Here is a 23,854-nt window from a genome sequence, read left to right as displayed (position 1 = left end):
AGTTTACATCGATCCATAAAGGATCGGAGCCAAGATGAAGTAGCGAGTGGTGTAGCATTAGGAGTTGGTGTTGCCATTTGTTATGAAAAAGAAGTGGTCTACAAAAACAAAATATAAGGAGTAAAACAATTGTCGTTTTAATAATACTCGTAAAAGTATGACTTAAACAAGTTATATGCATTTTTCTAGTGACCTCTACCCAACTAGATAAATGATTCCAAGACCCAAATTCATATCAACTTAGGCACGGGATAGCCGATGCAACCTTTATCGATATAACTCGGTGGATTAACCTTTTAATCGATTCTACTTTTAGAACTCTTGGTCGATAAAATTACTCTAATGTTTATCAATAGCCCAAAACACATCAACAAGGGCACGGGATAGCCGATACAACCCTTATTAAATACTTTTGTTGAGTTCAATCCAAATTTCGAATAAATGTGTCCATGATCCAAACTCATATTAATTTGGGCACGGGATGGCCGATACAACCCTCATTAACACGAATTCGGTGAATAAACATTCATCACCCACTTCCCCTACGTAACAAGGTTTGTACCCCGGGATGGCCGAGTGCACTCCCTCGCGAAATAGGTTTTCATGGTTTCTACTATTTGGTAAGGCTATGTCTCAATTAATTGTTTTAGCGAGAGGTCATGTCAATTTATTATCTATCACGTTTTAAGTGAACTAAAGCGGTGAACTACGATAATTCTAATTGACACGGTCGATAAACTCGATAAATAGACAATGCATGTTTAGTTATGGCGATTTAGCGATGCATGTGACATAAAATAAGATGCAAGCATAAAATAAATAAATCCTAGTATGGCCTTTCCTATAATAGAAAAACTCTTTAACTATTACAAATTCGGAAACCAACTCCATTGGTCCCTTGAACTTCGGTTGTGGCACGCATCTCGAGGTAACACCGTCTTTATGTATCGCCATTCTTGAAGAAATCCGTCTTTAGGAACTCCTAATGAATAAAATTACATAATAAATTACATAATTTCCTATTATACATTTGTAACTAAAATAAAATAAATCTATTAAATTACAAAACGGTGATACGAGATCACAATAAAAATTACAACCGAATCGATATTCCCATACATTTCGGGAAATACCAATTAAAATCTAAGGCCATACTAAGTAAAATTACATAATTCAAAATTACATAAATTAAAATTATGACAATCATAAAGGAAAAATGCAGCATTATAATATGTATGAACATGCTCAATTTTTATGCTAAATCGCCTTTAAATTGCCAATATCGTATATTACTCGGTTTTTACGGATTTGCGTGATTTCAACATTTTATAATCACAAAAATACATAAACTCATATTTATGCATAAGTTAATTACCCTAACCTCTTAGGACTCAAAATATAGTCTTCACTAATAATTTGACCATAATTAACTTTTATTTACAAATTTGTTCATAAATGGACCAAAAATACAAAAATAAGCTATTTAACTTCAAATAAATCACAAAATTCCAAATAAATTCAAAATTTGAAATTTAAATTCATGAACATTCTGGAAAAATTCCATGACACTCATAATTTTCAAAATCTTAGGTTAAAAATTTCGAAAAGTTTTCGGAAAAACAATGTTGCGCTTTATCGATATTTAATAAAATAATCATAAAAACATGGAAAAATTATTATCATTAACTTTTCAATTTTAGATCAGAAAAATATAATAAAATGCAACATTAGACGTTTTTCCTAAGTCATAGATTATGTTTTATTAATTTTACACTAATAATGTCACTATTTATGCTAATTTTTCTTCAAAAATTCATAAATCATGCAAAAAGACTTCTTTATAGCCAATTATTTTACACACATCTTGTAAAATTGCATGTTACAACATATTAATTTTCTATGACCAGATTCGAAATTTAACTCATATTAACCTATTTTTCTCTTAAATCCGTATTTAATAATGAAAAATTCATTTTTCGAGCATAACAAGTGCAACAATTATGAAAAATTACAGGTTATCTCAAAATAATATATGTGATAACATATCCAAAGATCAACTTAAAATTCGAAGTATAGCTAATTTTCGACCAAAAATGACATTTTTACTCATAAAATCACATTTAAATGCCATTATTGTAAATTATGAACAATAAAAATCCGAAAAATTAACCAAAATATCCTAAAACACTTTAGGACCAGAAATATTAACATGCATGTAATAATTTCGTGATATATCATAATAACACAAATTTTACAAGTTTTATTTGTTATTCATATAACTCGGAAAAACTTTTAACCAATTTGCATGCAAACAACCGTGGCTCTGATACCAATTGAAAGAAATGTAGATTCATATACATATTAACATACTCTTATATGTCTAAGTAATTTGTCATAAAATTAAAACGGATCTTATGCATGCAAACAATATAATAAAATAGAGGAGAAATCATGTCCTTACATAGTAGATTTCGGCTAATAGGGCACAAGAGAGATCACCTTTCTCTTCTTGTTCTTGAGCTTTTCCAATGGAAGAACAAAGATCTAAGTGTAAGATCTCTCCCTATGTAATATACCCAAGGCTCCTCTTAATTTAATTAATATTACAAAACTAGTATAATATTAATTATAGTAGAAAATTGAACCAAAAATATTTATAAAACACTTAAGTATTTTCGGTTTGATGAGAGATAAAGAGAGGATTTTATTTCTCTAGAACTTATGTTTTTGGATGAGTTGAATGAATGAATAATCTAAAACATTTTAGAGTATTATTAGGTAAAATTATAAGAGAAAACAATGATCATTTTACCTTCCCAAAAACCGTGTAAGAGGGGCTTTAGGGTGAGCCAATGCATGGAGAAATTGTTCTTCACAAGGAACAATAGGCTTGCATGGCTAGGTTGCTTTATAATCATTGTGTTTTCCACTAATTACACACAACATATAATTAGCTCAATTTCCTTCTAATTTTCGGCCCACTTAATAATATGGATTCCATATTATTTTTGTCAATTGTCAATATGTTACATATCATATGTCACATATATTTGTCATGTATTTTTAACATATTAAAAATCAACGTATTAATAAAAATACGTCACATACAAAAATCGACTTAGTAATTTCATAATTACTTGTGCCAAAATATTTTACCATTTATAAATCACAACAGATTGTATTTATAACAATTCATTCAAATTAATTGTTACATTAAACAATTATTTCATCCGAGTAATGATACAATTCAATTACTCAGACCGTATCTTATTAAATCACATTTCAATATGATACGTAAATTTTACTTCCAAAATCGTCCGTCAATTTTCTAGTAATTTAATTAACTCGTAACATTATACGATTAATTAAATAATCAATTAAGAGTATTGCCCTTTAGGTATGACCTAGGGGGTCAACTGATCACCACCGTCACACGACAGTAATGTCAAACTCTAGTCAGCCAATCATTACCGATATATGTTGACCAGTTGACAGTAACAATATTACTTCCCAATTGTATTCATTTAATGAGACTTAAACATGTGATCATCATGATCAACAGTCGTGATCGCATTATTGTCGGAGGACACATATTCCAACAGTTTATGCTATATTTCTCCCTATTTCCGTCTACTTCCGTATTTTGTACTTTATTGCAGAAATGTGAGGAATTCAACGGGAAATCAAGCCAAATCCGCCCCCAAGTAATCCGCATTGCAAATGACATAAAGGAATCACGTAAGGAACAAGCTTGGTGCGCAATTCAAGGCCCAAAAGACAAACCCACGAGTTTAAGAAGTCAAGTAGCAGCTTATCCTGTCGATCGACTACCACTTTCAGTCGATCGACCAATGCTCGGGTTCCGAAGCTACTTTATTGTTGAGGAGCGATCGATCGACCACTGATTAGTCGATCGACCAGATTTCTATTCCGGCATTTAGATTTAGAAGGTCGTGAATCTCAAAGCCCGTGAAGTTTAGGTTTTAGAAATAAGTTGTTACGTTGATTGCTATATAACGTAACATCAACATCCAAGTTTGGCATCGAATAACACATCACATACTTTATCAGTTTTAGTTCTATTTCATAATTAGGGTTCTTAAGACTATTGTTCTTCCGTTAATAAAGTTCGGTTTACAGTTGGTTTTTGCTCTCTTCTTTACAATCCTTTACGCGTATTCTTCTCGCTCTTATTTCGGTTTTACTACTTTATTGTCATTCATAGTATAGGAATTGCTAGGATAGTCTCCCGAAAGCCAACTTATCGTTCTTTATTAATTGTTTATTTCCTTGCTTTGATCATGAATTCTCCTGTGTTATTAGTCAATTTTATTGCTATTGATATTCCCAGTATGAGTAGCTAATTTCATTGTGCTAGGATGTAGGCGATTTATGGCATAGGCGGCATCAGTTAGGGAAGGTCATTTTTTCGCGTGTTGGTCGATCGACTGACCTTATCAGTCGATCGACTGACCTCGTAGGGTTTATTTTCGTTTTAATTGAATTTAATCTTGTATTTAACGAATCGAATGCATACGACTAGTTAGATACCTATTTCGTGACTGACCCATTAGATCGAAAGGTAGGGGAGGTTACTAGACCATCAATTAATTCGACTAAACTGTGCTAAGATCGAAAGATAGGTATAGTTTAGACCGTTAGTCACTTTTCAGGACGAGAGTTAGTATTAGTGACATTAGGGACCTATAGCGAGATCGAGAGATGCTATTTGTTAAGAGTGGACCGAGAGGACCTCTTTATTTCCCGCCTTACCTGTGTTTGATTCAGACCGACTTAGTTCGCTGCCGCCGAAGCTATAATGACCCAACCATCCTAGTACCCTTCTTTTATCTGTTTATTTCGTTTATTTAGCTTATTATCTTCGTTCACTTTAGCTTTCGACCAAATCAAATCAACCCTCATAATAGTTACCTCAGACTGAACATAAATCAACTAAAGTTTACAACTGCCTCCTTGTGGTTCGACCCTGTTACCACTAGCCTAGGTTAGTCTTAATAGGAGATTATAAATTTTATCTTTGGTACTCACAACGACGGGTATCAAATTTTGGCGCCGTTGCCGGGGAGGCAATAGTCCTAATTTTAGTTGTTTTTATTTTTTAGTCTTTCTTAGTTTAAGGGACATCCGTTCCTTAAACTCTTCTTATATTCTTTTTGTAGTTTCTTCTTATGCGCAGGTCACAGGGTGGAGAATTAGTACCATTGAACCCTGAGCTTGAGAGATCCTTGCGCGAGTTGAGACGAACACAAAGGGTATTACCGACGAGGAAGAGCCGAGTACTCAGTCAAGCTATCACGAGAACGATCTGTCAAGAAGACCCACAATCTTCACCCGTTTCAGTTCTTGGTAGAGATTACTTCTCCGGAAATTCCAGTCATGGCCGAGGAAGCAAGTATAGCTAGTTTTTCTGAGCCGACAGCCGACAATTTATACAAGGGGTTCGAGTTACCGGGAGATGCCAGGAAATTCGAACCAAAGCCTGCTTACATTACTATGGTCGAGAGAAATCAGTTTGGGGGAGCTGCAAATGAAGATGCAGCAAGGCATATGGAGACCTTTATTGACTCATCACGCTCCATTCCCCACCAGGGGGCGTGGCCCGTGGATCAAATAAAAGAGACCATGTTCATCTTCTCCCTTCGTGATGCTGCAAGGGAGTGGTATAGAGATTTGGACCGGACCGCTCAGGAGATCACTGATTGGAATACATTGGCATTGGCGTTCTACAAGAAGTACTTTTCTGCTTCAAGGACGATCGCTATTAGAGCTCAAATCACGGGTTTTAAACAAGGGCCAGATGAGAATTTCCACGAGGCATGGGTCCGATTCAAGAAGTTAGTGCGAACCATACCGCACCATGGGTTCGAAAAGTGGAGTTTGTGCAATCATTTCTACAATGGGTTGTACGACGATCAGAGGGCCATTTTGGATGCTGCTGCCAATGGAAGATTCGCTGAAAATTTGGGAGCAACCAAGGGGTGGAAGATCATTGACGATCTAGCTACCCACAAGGCCGAGTATGGGAATTCGAGAGGGAACCAGAGGAGAGCTGCTGAATCCTCTTCTGTTGCTGCACTTGAGGCTCTCACCGCGAGATTTGACAAGTATGAGCTAGGAGGAGCCTCTAAGGGTGGGATATACCAAGTTAATGCCGTGTCAGACGGACCCTTCATCTGTGAAAGGTGTGGAGTTGAGGGCCATGTCTCGAAAAATTGCCCCAGCCCCTTTGAATCTTGTGTTGCCTTTCAACACTATAGGCAGACAAACACCTACTACGAGCCAAGCCACCCAAACTTGAGTTGAAGGAGCCAAAATGTCCAAAATCAAACCCAACATCCGCCGCAGCAACAACCCTATGTCCCGCCTCATCAAAATCAACAGCAGTATCAAAAGCCTCCTTATGTGCCGCAACAACAACAATCACAGAATTCTGAGTTCTCCGAGCTTAAGAATCTGTTGCTAAAGGAGTCCCAAGCAAGAGAGGCCGGGATGAAGTTACTTGAGAGCCAAATTGCTCAACTGGCTAGTAAAAGTAACACTCGAGCTCCCGGACACTTACCCACTCAACCCGAACAAAAGGAGACCCTAAATGCCATCACTTTGAGGAGCGGGTCCACCCTTGATGGTCCTGCAATGGTTGAGGATGCTGTTGAGAAAGATGAGCCGAAAACAAGTCAAGAGAATGCTTCAACGAACAAATCAAAGAAAAAGACGTCTGCCAGGCATTTCAGTCGATCGACTGAAGTACCTAGTCGATCGACTGACTCACGGGTTACGAGCTTCGAATCAGTGCAACCCAACGATCGATCGAGGAGGTTGGTCGATCGACCAATATCACTGCTGATGTTGAAGAATTTCGTCCTTTAATGCCAAATAATCTACGAGACCATTTGTTTCGGGGAACCACGGTCCCGAAGATTTCAGGACAAGACCCGAGTGCTGATGGGTCAGTCCCGGCTCCGAAGTTCGATCCAATGACGGTCAATGGTTCTCATTTGAGACGGTCTGAGGAGGGGTCCAGCTTCAACAAAGAGAAGGTGACGGACTTTCAGCCTAAGTCCAAGGATACCGGCACACGCGACTTAGAGGAGAGGGCTAAGGTACTCCTTACAGCCCCATATCCGGAGAGACTCGTGCCGACGAAGGAACAGGTATCTTTTAGTAAATTCGAGAAAGTTATTCGTAGCTTGAATGTTCAGGTACCCTTCCTTGAGTTAGTTAACCAAGTGCCAGCATATACTAAATTTATGAAACAGTTGTTGTCAAAGAAAAAATCGCTTGAACATGTTCACACTGTTGCGTTAACTAAAGAGTCTTGCTCCTACTTGTCTCACACTGCGCCCCATAAGTTAGAAGACCCGGGCAGTTTTTCAGTTCCTTGCAGCATAGGTACCTTTTCTATCGAAAAGGCATTATGTGACTTAGGAGCTAGCATAAGTGTCATGCCCTTGAGCCTAGCTAGAAAGCTTAAGTTGACCAGGTTTGCAATAACTGAGATGACAGTTAAGATGGCTGACCGATCTGCGGTCGAGCCTATAGGAGTTCTAGAGGACATACCCGTCCAGATAGGGAAGTTTTTCTTCCCTGTTGACTTTGTTGTCCTTGACATGCCTGAGGATGACCATATTCCCATTATTTTGGGTAGGCCATTTCGCACACCGCCGGTGCGATTATTGATGTCGGTCTAGGAACCTTGACCTTCAAAGTGGGAAAGCACTCTATTGTCTTTGCCCAGCCGGCTAAGAAAAAGGATCCCATGTGGCCTGTTACTTGTAATACGGTCTCTGAAAAGAGATCGTACTTTGTGCTTCCTGAATCAACTGTCCCTATTACTACTGCTGTGTTAACCCCTCCGCCCCAGATTGGGAGCAAGAAGGAGGAAGAATTTGTTGTCTCAGATAATGCAGGAGCTGGTTTGGGGAAGGAAGTGCTACAAGTTATGCCAGCTGTAAAGAAGCCTATCATTCAAAGAGGAGGTCTTGGGTGCCTAAGCTATGGGACCGATGAGGAAGTGGAAGATGAGCCAGCCAAGGTGAGATGGTCAGATTTGGAGTCTGACGATCCCAAGGAAGCCCTTGATTGGGGAGGTGACGAAGCTGATCAGCTGAGTTCTCCGACTGCTGAAGCTAAGAAGGGTGCAACCGATAAGATGAGCACCATTGAGGCTACCTCTAGTAGCCAGAAGCCGACGAAATGGGCCATACCGTGGTCCTTCTTGATCAACTATTAGTTGATCAAGCTCGTTTTAAACTTCTCTTTATTTGCTTTGTTAAGAAAATTTTATTGCTTTTGTGTGCGCGAAAACTTCGCTCTTATTTTATTTGCTTAGGATTTTTAAGTACTTTAGACCTCGTTCTGGGTTTTGCGCAATTTTGGCGCGTATTATTGTGCTTTTGCAGGTATTTAGAGCTTATTAGCTCAAACCATTGGGCAATTACGAAGAAATAAGACATCTGCAAGAAGATGTTTTGATCGATCGATCGCACCATTGGTCGATCGACCAATTGCGGTTTACAGGAGCTACTGTTCACGTCCACCTGGTCGATCGACTGATCCCCATGGTCGATCGACCACTGCTGCTGCTATATTCGTTCACGACCTCTCCCCTGCTGTGTTTGGTCGATATGCGGACCTAAGGGAGTCTTCTACTCCACTTTATTTTCCGTCGAATTATCCATTTCTTCTATTGTCTCACTTGTGCACAAATTTTTACGCTTCAAAATTGTTTTCTTCGGTCTTATGCGTGGTTTTTTAACTGTCTTTTCAGGTCCTTATTGGTAGCACTGCTGGCTACTGAAACCTCCTAGCTCACGCTGGTTTGGGGAGGTTTCCTTTGCTGCGCTTAAGTCTTGTGAGTTCCATATCTTTCTTTTATGTCTTGCTTAGTTGTTTTCTCGCAAATTCCCATTTCTCTTTTCTTCACTACATGATTTTGCACAATGGGGACATTGTGCGATTTGGTTTGGGGAAGGGTTTTGCGTCGCATATCATTTGCTTGCATTCACGTTTATATTATGTTTTTGCATTGTTGTTTCTTTATTCATATTTACACAAAAATTCAAAAAATTGAAAAATTTCAAAAATTCCATAAAATGCACGTTTATTTTTAGCATATAGGTCGAGTCGGAACGGTAGTATTTCTATGATGATTTTGCATTTGCACCTGTTTTGCCTGAGCCTTGCTTGATTAACATGTTATTAGTAGAATCGTATAAGTGCATACCTACGAGTTTTCGTTGAATTACTTGCTGAACTTGAGACTTGACTTTGAAAATTGGCAAGCTACATCATATTTCTAAGAATTAGAGCCTATAACTGGTGGCATTCATGACCAGTTCATCTAGGAATGTGAGTAGTACTCCTTATGAGACATGTTTCCTTAATTTGCATGAATATGAATTTGATCTACTTAATACCTGTATGCATTCGGTCTGTGGTTTGTTGACACATGTGGTAGAGGTTGCCTTTTCTCATTTTACCCATAAGCTTCACACTGCCAAAAATACCCCTTTTTGTCCCATTACTACATCCTACATATAGCCTGCCCTTGTCAAGCTAGTAGTCTATGTTCTTGGGATTGTTATTTCATTTTTGGTGGTATTTGCTCGATTGAGATGATTGTTGGGAAAAGAAAAGAAGGAAAGAAAGAAATAGAAAAAAAAAAAAGATGAAAAAATGATTCGAAAAAGAGAAAAAAAAAAAAGAGTTATGTACTATAGAAGCAGTCGATCGACTGCCCCTATAGGTCGATCGACTGCCAATTATAGTCGATCGACTGTGATTCGAGAAAAGAGATCAATTCGCATAATTTAATCCTTATCTTTTGGCGATTTTTGCTCCCATGTTTCATTTGTATCCTATGGGGAGTTTTATTGATTTGATAGTTTGGAGATTGTGAGTTTTGTGCTTGCCATAGCACCGTTTCATTTATTTATGAGAAAGAAGTTGGATGTTGTCCTTTGGTCCCGTTTTGGTACTAGCTTGATCACCTGTACCTCCACTTTACCATAAAATGTTTTGCCTCTTCTTACCCATACCTCACATATCCCATATATACCTCGGCATGTGTCATTGGTCATCTGTTCGGTTGAAATGCGTATGTATGGTCGTAGAGGTCACTTTCATATTTTATTGCTGGCATGTTTTCATAGGTCGTAGTTAGGTGAGAGTCACTACAAAATTACTTCTCTCCATCTTACAAATTTATCACCTGTGCTTAATTGAGTGATTTGAGCGACCCGCGAGAGTCCAATTTGATAGGCCTCTATAGTCAAAGGTTCAGCAGTTTTTGACGACTTTATAATTCGTTTGCATGATTCACATTACTAATTGATTGTTGGTTGTGCATTAAATCGGTTTAGGCTTAACAGTTTGCATTTCGCTCTGAGATTGAACTCGTTCCATTAGGTCATTAGATCGAGTCTAGTTCTTGCTTGGGGACAAGCAAGGTTTGGTTTGGGGAGATTTGATGCGTGTCATTTATATGATGTTTTACATCCCATTTTACACGCATTTCAGAGCTCATTCTTGTAGTTTATGCTATATTTCTCCCTATTTCCGTCTACTTCCGTATTTTGTACTTTATTGCAGAAATGTGAGGAATTCAACGGGAAATCAAGCCAAATCCGCCCCCGAGTAATCCGCATTGCAAATGACATAAAGGAATCACGTAAGGAACAAGCTTGGTGCGCAATTCAAGGCCCAAAAGACAAACCCACGAGTTTAAGAAGTCAAGTAGCAGCTTATCCTGTCGATCGACTACCACTTTCAGTCGATCGACCAATGCTCGGGTTCCAGAAGCTACTGTTGCTGAGGAGCAGTCGATCGACCAGCCTGATTAGTCGATCGACCAGATTTCTATTCCAGACGAGATTTAGAAGGTCGTGAATCTCAAAGCCCGTGAAGTTTAGGTTTTAGAAATAAGTTGTTACGTTGATTGCTATATAACGTAACATCAACATCCAGTTTTGGCATCGAAAAACACATCACATACTTTATCAGTTTTAGTTCTATTTCATAATTAGGGTTCTTAAGACTATTGTTCTTCCGTTAATAAAGTTCGGTTTACAGTTGGTTTTTGCTCTCTTCTTTACAATCCTTTACGCGGTATTCTTCTGCTCTTATTTCAGTTTTACTACTTTATTGTCATTCATAGTATAGGAATTGCTAGGATAGTCTCCCGAAAGCCAACTTATCGTTCTTTGTTAATTGTTTATTTCCTTGCTTTGATCATGAATTCTCTTGTGTTATTAGTCAATTTTATTGCTATTGATATTCCCAGTATGAGTAGCTAATTTCATTGTGCTAGGATGTAGGCGATTTATGGCATAGGCGGCATCGTTAGGGAAGGTCGTTTCGCGTGTTGGTCGATCGATCGACCTTATCAGTCGATCGACTGACCTCGTAGGGTTTATTTTCGTTTTAATTGAATTTAATCTTGTATTTAACGAATCGAATGCATGCGACTAGTTAGATACCTATTTCGTGACTGACCCATTAGATCGAAAGGTAGGGGAGGTTACTAGACCATCAATTAATTCGACTAAACTGTGCTAAGATCGAAAGATAGGTATAGTTTAGACCGTTAGTCACTTTTCAGGACGAGAGTTAGTATTAGTGACATTAGGGACCTATAGCGAGATCGAGAGATGCTATTTGTTAAGAGTGGACCGAGAGGACCTCTTTATTTCCCGCCTTACCTGTGTTTGATTCAGACCGACTTAGTTCGCTGCCGCCGAAGCTATAATGACCCAACCATCCTAGTACTCTTCTTTTATCTGTTTATTTCGTTTATTTAGCTTATTATCTTCGTTCACTTTAGCTGTCGACCAAATCAAATCAACCCTCATAATAGTTACCTCAGACTGAACATAAATCAACTAAAGTTTACAACTGCCTCCTTGTGGTTCGACCCTGTTACCACTAGCCTAGGTTAGTCTTAATAGGAGATTATAAATTTTATCTTTGGTACTCACAACGACGGGTATCAAAGCTAATGTCACTCTGCTCTTGCATTTTGACAAATTTGTCATCCTCATATCATCGAATAAACTAAACTGCACCTTCAGAGTAAGCAAAAAGCTCGTGCCTTTTTTTCTAAGTTCATTACAAGCTCTTGCTTAGAACAATTATTCTTTTACATTTACTCGAACTACGCGCAAGGGTTTGATTTCAGTTTCTAAATGAATACGTAGGCAATCCTTCACAGGATACAACCCATTATTTCAAAATGTAAATAGAAGGACATTTGCATTGCATTTGGAATTCGACAAGAATAATAAATGGAAAATCACAACGGTTTCATAACCAATTAACCTTTTTATTTCATTCATTTTCTAATAATAATACGCTACATAATAAAAATAAAAATAGGCTAGGATTCTAAAAACCCCACCTTTTTATTACAACAATAATAATAATAATAATAATAAATAATAATGAAGACTTGGGCTATTCCTCCATCTTCCCTTTGCCCTTGTCATTTTTGTCATACTTATTGTCACGACCTCGAGCCGGACGCTCTTGCGCCACTTCGGACCTAATCACCAACGGTCTTTCTCGAGGCCTAGACTTCCCATTCTTGTCAATCACTTTATCCACGACAGGAGAGGTCTTCGGTTTCTTCGAAGGATGAACGACTCGAAACTCGGCTTCTTCCTCTCCCTCAGTCAGATGCTTCTCTTTCTCTTTTTCCACCTCGCGCACCTTGTAGTCAACAGGCTCGCGCTTCCTCAATCTCTCGCGCTCCTCCGGAGTAGTAGCTTTCCTCCATCACAGATAGAAATCCGACACCCATAAGGCATTAGCAGAAGAGTTCAAGAACCACACGTTTCTTTGGGCCCATTTAATGGCCCACTCCCTTCGACTCTCAGTAGTAAGCGCCACGGCAGTCTGCGGGACGGTGTCAAGCTTCGGGATCGTCTGCTTTAGTCCAACGTGTCTCATCAGCCTTTCCGGGAAGATGCACACCATGAATTCCAAGCCAGGAATGCGCACAGATCGAGTAGGATCCAAGGAAGACACTCCAGTGACAGATTTGAGGTGCCACCATGGTACAATCCACCTAATCAAGGGGCCATCATCACTCTTCAGTTTGTTCCCCCAATAATTACAAACTCGAGTGAAGTCCACCATGTAAAGCCTGGTCCTCATTGCAATCGAACGAGCATAATAAGAAGGAACATGAACTGGGGGCTCGATCAATCGAAGACGCTCCATAAGCCAAACCTACCAAAAGCGGGTATTAGGACAAAGAAAAAAAACAAAAAAAACAAAAAAAAACGAAAAAACAAAAAAAAAAACGAAAAAAAAAAAGAAGAAAAAGAGAAAAAGTTCTTTTACCTGCAAAATAACGGGACTTCCCAAGTACGGTAGGTCGCGATTGGCTTTCCTATTATCCAAGCCCAACATGATCTCTCCTAGGCATAAACAAGCTGGGCTCCTGCGCAGCTCCATTTGCTCAACTAGGCCCAAGAGACGGGGATCACCTCTCTAATCTTCATCAACATGCCCTTGAAGGACATACACATGCAACAAGCAAAATCCAAATGCCCTTCGCCTAGCAACATAAGAAACGGTGGGGTCGGCCCTGTTAATGAATCGATCAATGAAGTCCAACATTCGCACTCCCTTCGAGGTCACTAAACGGTCCACCTCAATTCTAGTCAATCCAAGCAAGTCTCTAAATTTGCTCTTATACCCTTGCGAAGTAGAAGGAATGGCAGGTAAGTATTCTGGGTCCCACCCACCGATCGCAGCAATTTCTTCAGGAAATGGGCAAATGTCGCCTCCGGGAAACGCAAAAACATGATAATTTGGGTCCCAGTAATCAAGACAAGCATCTAGGAATGGTTTGACAACCTTGATAAGCTTCAAACTCAACAAATATCCAAGATTAAAGGCGCCCATGTCGTGCTTCTCCATATTGGAAAACTCGTTGGTCGACTCTTTTAGGCGAATCTCCAAAGTATTCATGATGAGTGCTTGTATTGAGAGTTTTATGTAATAAGACGAAGATGAGACGGAAGAATTGTGTGAATAAAAGCTCTATCGACGTCTCTATTTATACTAAACTCTGTTTCCAAAAATCGCGAACGGAACGCTTTGGGAACAAAGGCGCAAGACCTGCGCCTCTTCAAAGGGACGCAGCTGATGCTGCGCCTCTTCCTCAGCTAGGTTTCTGTTATTTTCCGCGTTGGATCTTTCCTAAATTCCTTGACGAATAATTTCCTATTCCTACGGGTTATTATTTTGGTAAATACGAGGAAATTACCATATTCCATGTTTCCTAATTCCGCGGGCACGCATTTCGAGGCGATATCAACATTTTCGTCATTTTACCACACTTGTATATTTCCATTTTAGGAAATAATTTTCATTTTAATGTAATTCATTTTAGGAAATAATTTTCATTGCAATTTAATTAATTTCAAAATTTATATATTTATGTCATTTATATACTTATTTCTTTCTTAATCATTTCATTCCTAAATTATAGGTTTCTTTTTTCTTCTTTTTTTAGGGGTAACCCTCCCTACCGTCCGGTCATTTCTGGTAAATTTTTTGCATTTTTGCATTTTTTTTTGAGTCATTCGTTTTGCGCTAATTCAGGCCATGTGTATATACAAATGTATGTTCTACATGATTTCTATGTAAATTTCGGCAGCATGACGGCATAAACCGTCATCTACCAAACCTATTCAAAGCTAACCTGCAGATACAAGCAACGCAACCCAGCAGCAAAGGCACTCAGGCCATCATATATACAACAAAAAAGGGAAATGTACAACAAACTGTGGGCTCGAGCCCCAAGCAAAGTCCAAATGTCCAAAATGAAGGTCCAAAATATACAAATGTACAAGATACCAACAACAACAAAACAAAACTACTGTCGGTCGCCCTCTAGCTCCGCAACTCTTGCCGCGAGAGCAGCAACCTCGGCGTCGCGAACCTCGAGCTCCCTCAACAAGCGAGCTGTCTCCTCCCGAGACTGAGCCAACTCTCGCTCCGGCTCACGGTCTCCCTTTAAACAACAAAATTGGCTCATGTCAATCATTTCAAGCAATTACAAGAAAAGTCGGAAATTCAAAATTCAAAAATGAAATAGACAGAAGGTTCATACCTGACGACCTCGACCGCCGACAAGTGCCTCGATGGCAGTAGCTCGCAGCCGGTTGGCCACCCTCCATAACGCCACAAACCGAGACGGCGCAACCTGCATTTTCAAAAAAGAAGTTCTCAATAATTGAACAAGTTCAATCAAATGTGTTCTTACACAAAAATCATGCGAATTAGAGGCTCACCCTCCGAATCGGATCTTTTGCCGCGATCGTCCGGGCCGGATCCGTCACAGCCACGTCAAAGTCACGCAGCTCGGAGATCGTCGTCCTCCCGGTCGCGTCAGTGTACTCAAGGGTCTCGGGGTACTCTGGGGGCTCGATGCCCGCCGCCTCAACCTCCTATAAAGTCAAATGTTTCTCATTAATCGATGATCTTTCATCGTATTCTCAAAATCAAGAATAAAGGAGAGTAAAGATGCTCACCACAACCGGCCAGTACGCCAACCTCCCATAGAGGAACGCCGAGTAGTCCTCACCAGGAAGAAGGAGGGCGTCACCACCAACGCCAGCCAAGTCAGCCTCCCTCTCAGCCTCAGAAGGCTTCCTGAACATCGTCCTAGGAGGATCGATGGGAACCGTCAACACATCCCGAGAGCACTGACGAGCCAAGCGCTCGCCCAAGTACCACACAGGACCCATCGACGTCCTCAGCAGCAGCCGGCTCGAGCTCCTAGGTCGAAGGACCTCAGCCACAAAAGGAGGCGCTCCAGCGTACTCCACCCAAGGCCTGGGCACCCATTGGGACAAGAAAAACAAGGAATCATTCTTATGATCGGTTAAAAGAAATCAAGAAGCAAAATGAAAATAAGTAAGATGCTCACACTGTCCAGCCGAAGGGCGTTCACGTCCCGCCGGTAGACACCGAGAGAGGAACGCTTGCTCCTCGTCCTACACATCACCCAATCCCTCACCACGGGATAGGCCTTCTCCAGCGGCTCCGTCCTCTTGGGCGAGAGGCTCGAAAAGTAAGAGTACACCCATGCCTGTGAAGCAAAATAGTCAATAACGATCTTTCGTAATTTGATAAGGAAAAGAATTGATTTTAGTCTAAATGAAGGTTCATACCTCCAACAGTAGTCCAGGGCCGACATCACCAAGAGAAGTCCCCTTCTCCATCAACTCCGGACGAACCATGGCCCTCATGAAGCGGATGAGGACCGCAAAACCAAGAGACCCCCCCAACGCCCTAGGGAGCTCAGGTCAGAAAGGAAGGGAAGAAGCTTCATCGACAGCCTCTCTCCCTTGTCTCCGAGGTAGATCGAAGACAGAAACCACCAAAGCCACAAACGAGCCCTCTACTCAGCTGTACAGGGAGGAGGGGTCGTCTCTCTCCCGTCAATCGTCACCAGCGCCGGGGTCTTCCCCGCAAAGTAGTCTCGGACATAGGAACTGGGCACCAAACCAGGCACTGTAACAGCCTTCAACGACAGGTTCCAGCCGATCAGCCTTCTAGCCTCGGCCGAGTCCACCCTCATGGCAGTCTCCGGCCACTCCACAGCCTCAGACCCACACGGCAGACCGGAAATCATGCCGTAGTCCTCCAACGTGACTCCCACCTCACCAAAAGGCATGTGAAACGTGGAAGTCGTGTCCCAGAATCGGTCCAAGAAAGCACGGACCAAGCTAAGGTTAGGCCGCAGCTTCCTCTTCGCGATATCCCTCTAAGCCTGCACCAAGGCACCAAACGCTCCACGCTCGATCATGGCGCGCTCCTCCGCCGACAGCCTCTCGTAGCACTCCATCGCCGTCGTATAACCCGAGAACGGCCTGATGTTCCCGACCTCCTATCGTGATTTGAAACAAAAGCTATCTTTAGTTTTGAACAAAAGTTGGATAAAATATGAGCAAATGAAATGAAAAAAGATGAGTGATGAGTAATGAATTCAAGATTACCAAGCTCTTCACCGTCCTGTAGGACAGGTGACCCTCCGCAGCCCAAAGCAAGTGCCTGCTGTCCCAGGTCTCAGCCCACGCGGGTGCTCCCCTCAGCTGACGACCTCCTCGTCCAACGTTGGCCCGCCTTGGGGCCTCCTCGTCCTCAACGGCCTCCTCCTCGTGGACCTCGTCCCCAGCAGTCATCACCGCAGCGGTGAAAGCCTCCTCCAAAGCCTCCTCGATGACACGAGAAGGGTCAACAGCATTGTCTATATCCATGGGAGCTCTCCCAGAAGTAGAAGCCTCATCACCTGCAACGTTAAAGTAAATTAAGGCCGCGTCACGTGACGACAAGCCTTAGTTAAGGGATTTTCGAGCCTTCGGAAGCCCTGAAATCGCTCTTTTCTCGCCATCTTTGGCCATATTCTCACAAACCCGGTCACTCATGTAGTAGTTAGGGTCAATTCAAGTCTAAGTTGAAGCCTAGTTCCGGGTTCGAGTCGAAATTTCGGCAGCATTTCGTTATAACGACGATTATGCCCTAGAAAAGTGTCCTGAAAAAGCCGTCACAAACCGAAATTCCGAGATGGTAGGAAGTTTACCCATCATCCAAGGATCCCAAATATCAAGTATCATCGCAAATGGGCAATCCTAAGGCTATTTTCGAAGCAATTTACGGTTTAGCTGTGAAACCGTCTCAATTTCACTCAAATGCTCAAAACTCAACGAAAATTTGAAACAAATACATGGTTATGTTCCTTATATTACCAATTATCCGTTTCTAATACCAATTTTACAAGGCAAATCCATTTGGGGGAAAAGCCCCAAATTTTCGAATTAATTGGGTTGAAAACCCTAATTTTTTCGATCCAAATTAAGCAAAATATAGAAGATTGATGCAAGAATGAGACACATACCTCGATTAGTCATGATAAATGCAAGCTTTTGGATCAAATTTTGGCGGAAATGGTTAAGATTTGAGAGAGAAATTGAGGAATTTGTGTTTCGAACAAATGAATTGAAATCCCTCTGTTTATCGCGTTTTTACGCAGAAAAGACACACTCAGGAACAGACGCATCAGGCGCTGCGCCTCTTCCAAGAGACGCAGCTCTTGCTGTGCCTCTTCCTGGTATTCCCTCCATATGAGTTTTCAAAAATTCGTTATGAGTTCGTTATTTGTGGGCCCATCTTTGGTGCGCCTATTCCCCGATGCCATTTTATCTTTTTTGGTCCGTTTGACGATCATTCTTCGTTCAGACCTGCATTTCTAAGCCAACAGCAGACTATCATACGTTATTTATCGCTCCCAAGACCTTGTTTGTCACAACGAGCAAGTATCCCTTCACAGCTGTTTCGACACACCTCCATTAAGTTTCCCCAGCGAGAGTACACGGATAGACTTTCCCTCTCGAGACATGGAGATTAGTTCCCGATTAAGTTCCCCAACGAGAGTTCATGACCGACAGTCACTTCCTCTCGAGACATGGAGATCAACATCGACCCCGAATTCTTCCGAAGTTTGTTTGAAGCTGAACACAAACAGATTTCTCCCAGCGGTTCCAGACTGTGTCCTGCTGTCTTTCCCAAAACCTTCATATCTTTTAGGTAACCCTTTTTCAGAACAAACCCTTCAGATCTTTCAGAAATTTACCTTAATCCTTCAGACAACCCCTTTCAGTCCTTTAGGGTAATCCTTCCTTTCCTTTAGTGAGAGATAGCCTTCAGAGTTAGCCTTCAGAAGTATTAAGAAGTTTCTTCAGAATCCCTGTGACCCCCCTAATGCCTTCAGACACTAAGTAATCTTCAGACCGAAGAGTTTTTGCCGAAGCGTCTTCAGTCCCATTTCACCCAGGGGTATCTCAGGTATGATCTCTTCTTATGGCTGGCGAGCCTCCTTACGTAGTCTAATGGACTTTAAACGACCTTCCCCGATAGTCGACAGACTCTAAAATGTTCCCGACGACAGGTCCTTGGCTCAGACCCATTGAGCCGCCTCGCGTCGCCATAGTCGTCAGGTTGTAATCTTCGATTGACCTGATGGCTATACTTTGACTTTCGCCTTGTCCAAGCCTCAGTCAAAGTGGGGGCTCTGTAGATACCTCATTTCTGCACCTCCCGCAAACCACCCGGTGATGATTGGGCCGCATGTTTGGTACGCGGAACGATTTGTGACAGTTCATAAGTCTATCGTCAAGTGATTGCTCAAACACTAATGTCTACCTCTTAGTTGTCATCTACGCACCGATACGGTCGTTTTGACAGTAATTAGAGTACATTTGGAGTCCGGGCCTAAAACCGTCTTCATTTTCTGATAACCGTTAAATCCCGAGTCAGAATGTTCTGGAATGTTCCGGATATTTCTTTTCCATATTTTATGAATATTTCACAATCTTTATTCTTTGGTAAACAATTTCCCGTAATATTCATACAAAATATTAAGGAAAACCAAATTAATCCGTTATTCCATAACTTAAACACGGAAATCTTTCTTCCGCAGGAGGAAACCACTTGGGAACAGACGCAGCAGGTGCTGCGCCTCTTCCAAGAGACGCAGTGACTGCTGCGCCTCTTCCCAGGTCCTTTTCTGCATATTTTTCGTATCTCTTTTCATATCTTTCCGAGATTCACTTCCAAAGTCTCTCCGAAAACCCTATTCCTTCACGTGATTAGTATAAATAGGAGCCTTCGCTCCTCATATTTCTCACGCAAGTGTCCGCCCTTCTCTTCTCCCTTTGTATTCTAGACCTTTGTTCTTACTTTTTGGCGTCTACGTGCTTGAACATTCGACCACGTAAGCTCGGATCCTTCTGAGTACCAGCCTCGTTTGCATGACCGACCAATTTGACCAACTCCACAATCAATCAACTTAATTAATCTAATCGTTTTCCTCTTACGAGGGCACTTTCATATTTGCATTATAGTTCGAGTCGAGCATCACTAATCGTAAACTTAGTTCATCTCGTTTCGTCAAACATGTAAGTCTGAGGGTGTAAATCCCTATTTTATTTATTGTTATTTACTTTTTGTATCACAATTGTAAGGTTTATGTCGAAAATATCTCTTAAAACCGATTTATAAAACCGTGCTTTAAAATCCTTTTTACGGATTTCCAGAAGACAAACCGTCGAGAAAGGACGCAACAACTGTTACGCCTCTTCGAAGGAGCGCAGTGCCTGCTGCGCCTCTTCGTGAGGCTGCCGCAGTTCCTGCTTCCTTTTTTCTTCCTTCGTCCTCTGTAATTCGTCTTCTTTATTTGTTTCGTTTGTTTTTGCTAATTCTTTGATACGACATCATATTAATTTCACATGTATATATTGTTCATCATTAACAAGTTTAATTCATCATTAAAATCCGACTTAAATCCCTTATAATCCAATATTTGCGGGTTTTCGTCATTAAACTCAATCCGGGTTGTAGAAATTCGATTCGTTCATATTGAGTTTCTGGAATTCGACCTTTGATATATTTCCATCTGTTTATTCATCATTAATTCGTCACTAATTTGTCATGTTTAAACTATTTAGTTCACCTATGTCACTAATCAATCATTTAATCATGTAATTAATTCGTTTACATTCGTTTCATCCATGTTTTATTGCTTTTATGACTCATTCGTATGTAAGTAATTAACGTGTTAATCACTTTCATCCGAATAAATATATTAATTAATCCTTAAATTCACCAATTAACATTAACGATTTGCAGTTCCGGCTTCACAGCCAGAACTCACCCTTGGAACAGACGCAACAACTGTTGCGCCTCTTCCAAAGGGCGCAGTCCTGCTGCGCCTGTTCCATGTTGATTTCTGTCTCTGAACTTCCGTTCTGCCTTGACCTAGTTTAGATTATATATATAATTAACTTTTATCCGTGTTATCGCCTACTGATCTGTTCGTTTATTCATTCCTTTAGTCTTTTCTTTTTTCTCAAATTATCCGTTTTAAAGGTATTTTCGACATAAATCAATCAACCCGATGTAATTATTTTAATTTTCATTGTTGTAATTTTTATTTATTATATTTATCATATTTCTTGTATCATTTGTATGCCTTCACATGTAATTGAGCATTAAATTCTACTTCGACATTAATTGTATGCTAAATTACGTGTTAACCGACTTAGTCTAATCTTCACATGCTAGGATCAAAACTTGGATGTTGCATTGCATGCATATAATCGACGATATATCGAGTATAAATGATGTCCCTAATCATTAGTAGAGGCCGCTATCGAGGCGGGCGGGATTAGGTGTTCGATCAAAAGAGCTTCCTAATACGTACCCTCACCCCTTACTCCAGATCTCTGTGAACATCCGTGTTCATTGGCATCCACGAGAGTCATTCTAGACAGAGAATGCTAAGGGTAACGATTGCTTGGTGTTCATGTCTCTACTTTGTGTCTTGACATGGCACGAGGTATTCGAACGGTTCCAATTTCCCATAAAAATTGGTGGCGACTCCACAAAATGCAGACGCTTGTTCTCTCTCCCAAGCGCCCCCGTGGGCCCATTGTCCACAGATTGGAATACCCGGATTCTTTGGGACCCGCAAAAGTACCTTGGGATGCATGAGGAGACCTCAGGAACGGTGGGGAACTACTCGGAAGCAAGGGATGACAGTATACAAGACCAAGTGTGACCTAGACTAGACCTAGTGGGGTAGCAGTTGTGACACCCCGCGATAACGCGAAAATATAACTAATAAATTATAGCGGAAATTTATGAGATTTTAAAAACTTTTAAATTACTAGATAAAGAATTACACGCGGGTGCCAAAAATGAAATGAGATAAATACAACAATAAGCCAATTTAGGTTATTACAACCCAAGTCTAGAAAGCGGGGAAAGGATATCCCACGAATAAACATATAAGGGGTTTCTAAACTAGCAAACTAAGGTCCAAGGGTTTAGTTCTCGCTAGCCCACACGTCTTCCCCACGTAAGCATCTTCACAACCTGTCATTCATGTAAACATGAACGCCACAGTCAGTCGGGAGTAACTCAAGGTTCTCCCAGCCACAATATGTCGAAATGCAAGTAAACAAACACCAATTAAACATATTGATCATGCAACAAGTTCGAACAATAAAGAACAAGGGAATGTAATGGATAATCATGATGAGATAGGCATAATACTTTCTTAAATGAATAGGCATGATACAATAGAATAAACATGCAATCAAGGACATAGAATAATCAAGTCAACCAACTCATATTGACACGACTCACAAGTGTAAGACCAACACAAAGTGTAGACGGGGTATCCGACTCAGAGGCTACCTCTAAAGCATGTCCGAGATACCACACACAAGACTACATCCTAGACTCCAACCTCCTGGTAGAACGACGATCATAATACGGTCCTAGTCTAAACCTGGATCCAGACTCTCGGGATGGACGACACCCGATTCGACAAACGATATACCAATCGTATCTAAGACTCGAAACATGGCACGCACTCGTAACCAAAGGTCGAGTAACCTCTAATCGGAAACATGGCACGCACCCGTAACCAAAGGTCCGAAGAATGGCGGAAGGATATCCTAGTTCGGAAACATGGCACGCACTCGTAACCAAAGGTCCGAAGAAGGAAAGATAACCCAATCCGGAAACATGGCTCACACTCGTGACCAAAGGTCCGAAAGGGGAAAGATAACCCAATCCGGAAACATGGCTCACACTCGTGACAAAAGGTTCGAAAGGGGTAAATAAGGAATGTCAAGTCGTCACACAATGTAAAACGTCACACTTGAGTCACAATAAGAGTAAGAAAGATCATGCAAATATAAACACGATAGAATGTCATATGACACGGGATCACTAATGTCACATTCATACTTATGGCTTGCATCTCACCATAAGTACGGATGGAACATCAATCCCGAAGATCATATCGCAACTAGAGGGCTTATAGCTCACCTCTAGTATCCGATAGGACCTAGACTCTCACACTGAACAATACAAGACATTATCAAGGATACGACTCTTACAATTACTTATTTATAGTGAATGTCTCATACTTATGTTATATTACCAAATGTTCCACTTTACAATTTAACACGCCGGTTAAATAAAATATAATACGTGATAATGAATAATTTACGTAAGGTGAAATTTACGAAATAAAATGAAAATGAGCACAAGGGACCCATTCATGAGTCCACCACAAAACATAAGATGGCCCAAACTAAAAACATGTGACAAATCCAACAATGAGACATGGTAACCCAACAATTAATTCAAATTAGCCCAACTTTTAAATTCAAGTGAGCCCAACTTTTAAATTCAAGTGAGCCCAATTTTGGGTCCTCATAAACCCGTCACAAGCACCCATTTTGAGACCCAAAAGTTTAGGATGGAAAAATAGTTAAATGACGGGATTCCACGATTATAAATCATGACAGAAAATCTATGTAAAGAAACAATATCTAACGAATTACGTTATATAAAAACACGACACGGAAATTTAATTAATTCAAATGAACCAAAATTGCGCCAGGGACAAACGATAATCACGACCCAAAGGGAGCCTTTTGGGCAATCCTTCCACGCCACAACAACCACCCACAACCAGCCAGAGTCAGTCCATAAACGGCCTGTAAACAGACCACCCACGCACCCGCCCACGACTGCCAAACAGTCAGCTCAACCAAACAGTCAGTCAATATACAGGTGACGATATTGACACGAGGAGGACAAGCACGGAAACAGTTCGAAAGGCATATTTGGTCTGTCCAAAAACAGTCCAATAGTCACGGTATAACCCACATCCACCCTGTTTTCGATTCAGTTTTTAGGACACAACTAAGAACGGGGTTGGGGCGAACATGAGCAAGCTTGA

Source organism: Silene latifolia, chromosome 7, assembly GCF_048544455.1.
Source record: "Silene latifolia isolate original U9 population chromosome 7, ASM4854445v1, whole genome shotgun sequence".
Taxonomy (NCBI): Eukaryota; Viridiplantae; Streptophyta; class Magnoliopsida; order Caryophyllales; family Caryophyllaceae; genus Silene; species Silene latifolia.
This window is presented reverse-complemented; position numbering follows the sequence as displayed.